This window comes from Corvus brachyrhynchos, unplaced genomic scaffold (genome assembly GCF_000691975.1).
Source record: "Corvus brachyrhynchos isolate BGI_N302 unplaced genomic scaffold, ASM69197v1 scaffold200, whole genome shotgun sequence".
Lineage (NCBI taxonomy): Eukaryota > Metazoa > Chordata > Aves > Passeriformes > Corvidae > Corvus > Corvus brachyrhynchos.
Genome location: NW_008236184.1, coordinates 5,073,519 through 5,078,141, shown reverse-complemented (window position 1 = coordinate 5,078,141; position 4,623 = coordinate 5,073,519). Strand labels below are relative to the sequence as shown.

The window sequence follows — 4,623 nt, the reverse complement described above, 5'->3', positions numbered from 1 at the left end:
GAACTCAGGGGAGAGGGGTTCCCAGCATAGAGCTGTTTGGGAATCCCAGGGCACAGGGAGCTCCGTGCTCTCTCCAGATCCCTGGGACCAGACCCTCCCTCAGCAAACATTCCCATGGGGAAGGGGAGCCACCATCCCCCCTGAATTAAACCCTCCAGAAGCTCCGACTGGAGCTCCAACAGAGACTTCCCCACCCAGGCATCCAACCCGTTTTCCTCCCCCTGCCAACCCCTTTCCCAACAGCCAAATCAGCCCCCAAATATGCATTTAGCTTCAGCATATTCCCATATTCTGGAAATCCGTCATGAGCAGGAGGCTGGCTCCAAGCCCTGAAGGTCTGCAGGGCAGGAGGGGGAAGGGCTGTAAGCAAAGCAGGCGCATCCATTTCAAACAGGAGCTAAAAAAAAAAATATTAATTTTCATTTTCTTTTGGCTGCCTGGGGGCCGCTGGAACATATGCACAGACAAGTTATGCAGAATTCCCGCATGGAAATGCGCTGGTTGGCTCCTCTGGGTTTGTCATCTCATCCAGAAAAATCTGCCGGGCTCTTCCCTCCCTGGAGGGCTGTCCTGCAGTGTCACCGCTCCCAGGAGGTGACACTGCGAGGGAGCAGAGCCCTGGTGGCTCCGGGTCAGGTGAACCCTGGAGCTTCCTCCTTTTCCCGATCCCAGGCTGGTTCCTCCTGGTGCTCTCAACTCTCTCCAGTGTGGAGAGGCTGTCCCGACTTGGAATTCTGGACGCTCCTCCACTGGCAGATGCCACATCCCTGGAAGAGTTCCAGGCCAGGTTAGACAGCACTTGGGGCGACCTGGGCTAGTGGAAGATGTCCCTGCCCGCGACGTCTGAATGTCCCTTCCAACCCAACTCATTCCAGGATTCCGTGATTCCCAGTGCTCCTCTTGGATGGCAGCTCCCATCCAGGAATCCCAGACAGCTTTCCAGGCTGCATCCAGGGTGATGCCTGGGAATGGTCCCGCATCCAGGGTGATGCCGGGCCTGGCACAGATGGAGACCCCACGCCCAGAAATCCCGGGGTTTTCCACCAGTTGTGGTAAACATCCACAAAAATCCTGCCCTGGAGAGATCCAACCACAACCACGGCAGGAAACCAGGGATAAAGCAGGGATAAAGCAAAGCCCCAGCTGGTGCTTCACCCTCCAAATGTGTTGGTTTGAGCCACTTCCAGAAGCCAAAGGTCTCTCCCAGCCTCTTGGATCCAACACACCAGGATGTGTTATCCCAACCGCTGTTTTCCCTTGCATAATCTCCATTATTTATGGTCATGAGCTCCTAATTGTCCCGGTTATCTGATAACTGAGGGGGGAAAGGGTGGGGCAGGGAATTCTTGGCAGGGCACAGCTGTGCCCGGCCTCAGCTGCAGCTTTTGGAAAGTCTTCCCAGTGGGAGATGGGAACCAGGAGGCTCCAGGGAACTGGGAACACTCTTGGATTCACCATAATGAGGATTTCTGAGACAGAGATTGCAAAGATGAACCCAATCCACGACTCAGGTTCTTCCATTATCCCCTCTCTGGACTATTTCCATGTGGAATTGAACAGGCACGGAAAAAATACAGCTTTAGTCTTCTCCTGAGCTTCCTTTCGGTCCTGACATTGCTGCTCCACCAGTGCCCTCCTGGGAGCATCCCAGCAGCTCCAGCAGCACTCCCTGGCACCATCCAGGCCTGTTTAAATGGCAAGAAGGTGGATTTGGGTGGGATATTGGGAAGGAATTCCTCCCTGTGAGAGTGGTGAGGACCTGAGGTTTCCCAGGGCTGCCCCTGGATCCCTGGAAGTGTCCAAGGCCAGGTTGGATGGGGCTTGGAGCATCCTGGGATAGTGGAAGGTGCCCATGGGATGAGGCATTCCAGGATACTCTATTTTGAGGCCAAACCTCCCATTTCCTGCTCTGAGTGGTCTGGGGGATGTGGGCAGGAAAAGCTCTTGGAGCATCTCCTGCCAGTGCCACGTGTCTGGAGTGGTGACAGCACAGGGACAGCAGCTCAGGGGACACCAGGGTGGGGCTGGTCCTTGGGAGATGGACTGGGATGACCCCGGGATGGGCAGGGACCCCTCAGATCCCCTTGCTGACCACAGCCATCCCCCAGGCCAGGTTCACTGGGCTTGGCCCCGAGCACACAATGCCCTCATTGTGTGGAAATCTGATTCATCTCACCCAGGGATAAAATTAGCAAACCAGCCTAATTCCCAGGAGCCTTGTTAAATCAATACAACACACATCAGGCAGGCCTGGCACAATGCAGGGCTCAGATAAAATTAGAACCAGTCCCCCTGGGTGGGTTGATATCAGCTCTGCAGTTCGGAACTGGCAGGTGCTTGTGCATAATTTATCAATTACAAACAATTTAATTCACCCCGAATAATGAGCAGCGGGGCAGCTCTTGATGAGTTAAGTGACACAGGTGGTGAAGGCTGGCGTGGACTTGCAGGAGAACCCATCCAAAATTGGGTTATTCCAGAGGCTGGGAAGGGTAGGGACCGTGGGGGGCTCTCTTGGGATGGTCCCTGCCCTTCAGGGTCCCAAGGAGGTCTTCAAAATGTTTGGATATTCCTCCTGTGGGTGAAGACACAGATGGGCCGCAAGGCCGGGAATGTCAAAAAGAGATCCAAGGCTTCCCCAGAAGGCCCCTGGAGCCAAGAATTCCCAGCGCTTCCAGCCCTATCTCTCTGTCCCAGCAAGGGAAACTTGAGGAGGTTAAGGGGAGGTTATTTCAAGGAACAGAAGTGACAAAAATCAAAAGCCTTTCTGCTGCGGAGAGGAGCCTTCAGAAGGCTGGGAAGCGTTTCCTTCCTGCAGCCCTCTTTTGTTCCTCTGCCCATCGCCCCCAGCCGGGGCTCGCTGGTTCTCACCGGGAACAATGGGAACGGCTCTGGGAGAGGGCCGGCGGAGCCGCACGCCAGGATGACACCCTTCGGAAAGGCCTTCCTCCCTCCCCGTTCCCGGAGCGCCGGGATCTGCTCCCCGGCTTTCCTGCTGCCTCCCACAGATATTAAAGCCAAGAAGTTAAGTGGTGCATAATTATGGCATTGTAGTTGCTAATTATAATCCCACAATGAGATCAGGGCTGCGCAGGGACGGCCGCAAAGAGCTGAGGGTTTGGAGCAGGCTCAGTCCTGAACCCTCGGAATTCCTCATTAAAGCCAGGAGAACTCACAAGGAGGGGTCAGGGAAAGGGAGAGGCGGATAAAACCCAACCCCACTCACCTCCTCCCAACCCGAGTGCCCAGGGATTGGCTTTGTGGAGCCTCCAATGGGGTAAATGTTATGGAGGTGGTGCAGAACCCATGCGGCATCCAGGCACAATCCAAGGAATGTCCAGGCACAACTCATGGAGTGTCCAAGCACAGCCCACGGATCATCCAGGTACAATCCAAGGAATGTCCAGGCACAGCCCCTGGAACATGCAGGCAAAGTCATGGACCATCCAGGCACAGCCCATGGACCATCCAGGCACAATCCATGGAATGTCCCAGCATGGTCCATGGACCATCCTGGCACAATCCATGGAATGTCCCAGCATAATCCATGGACCATCCAGGCACAATCCAAGGAGCGCTCACAGAGTGTCCAGGCAAAGTCATGGACCATCCAGGTACAACCCATGGAGTGGCCAGGCACAGCCCATGGATTATCCCGGCCCAGCCGAACCCGGTGCAGCCGCACAGCTCTGGGTGCAGCTCAGCCCTCTCCAGACCTCCCAGCCCGGCTCCCTCCCCATCTGCTTCCATCCCTCTCCGGAGCAGCCTAATAGCTCCGTGCCTTCCCCTCCCGGGAGCTGATTTATGGGGTAATTTGTTCCTCCCCGGCGGTGCCGGCCGCGTGGCAGCCGTGTAATGGGATGATGGAAGCTCCAGCCGCAGACTACGGGCAGGAAGATCTCGGCAAATGGGACCTGTCCAAACTCCGGGGCCCCAAATCGATTCACCGCAATTTCTGGGCTTTTTGCTCTGCTGGGAAAGGGAAGATAAAAAATATAAAGATGACAGTGATTCGCTGGGGCCTGACTGCTGGGGGAAGTCGGGATGGCGGAGGGAGCTGGGATGGTGCTGAGCCTGTGCCCAAATCCAGAGGGATCTTAGCCCAGGTTCGACGCAGACCTGTTCAGCCACTGCCCGATTTGGAGAACCCCGGGAACAGTGCATGCACGTGACCCAGGACTCAGCCACGCTAACCCCAGATTCCTGATGGATTCTCCAAGGATGCTCCATGCTCTGCAGTGGGAGTTTGGTACCTGCTTTGGCCGGTGTGGCTCAGGGAGAGGGAAGGGAGGGGAGGGATGGGAGAGATGGAGAGGGATGGGAAATTAGGAGAAGGAGTATCAGCATGGGATCAGGGCACAGGGGATCTGCAGCTCCTTCCCAGGGCTGCTCCCCCGTGCCCAGGCTCTGCCTCTGCCATCCCCTGCAGTGCCAGCAGCGCTTACTGGGAGTTACTGGGGCCCGGTAAAGCCCAGGCTGGAAACCACAGCGTGCTCCATTCCCACTGGAATTCCTGTTTCTTCAGGGAATGACCCCGCTGCTGGAGCTGTGCGGGGAGCAGCGTGCATCACCGAGCCGGGGAGCAGAGCCAGGAGCCCGTGGAGGAGCGGGATCAGCCCCGGA

At 56.5% G+C, this 4,623-nt stretch overlaps 1 long non-coding RNA gene across 2 annotated transcripts in view; it reads right to left on the bottom strand.

Moving 5' to 3' along the window:
- Window positions 1-398: 398 nt before the first annotated feature.
- Window positions 399-4,623, bottom strand: part of LOC108447685 — a 5,218-nt gene continuing 993 nt past the window's right edge. The window contains exons 2-3 of one of the 2 annotated variants that reach the window (XR_001863344.1): window positions 3,227-3,416; window positions 399-1,685 (exon numbers count right to left, since the gene is read on the bottom strand). This is a non-coding gene — a long non-coding RNA (uncharacterized LOC108447685). The remainder of the gene's footprint in view (window positions 1,686-3,226; window positions 3,417-4,623) is intronic. The other variant, XR_001863348.1, reaches the window with a different exon arrangement.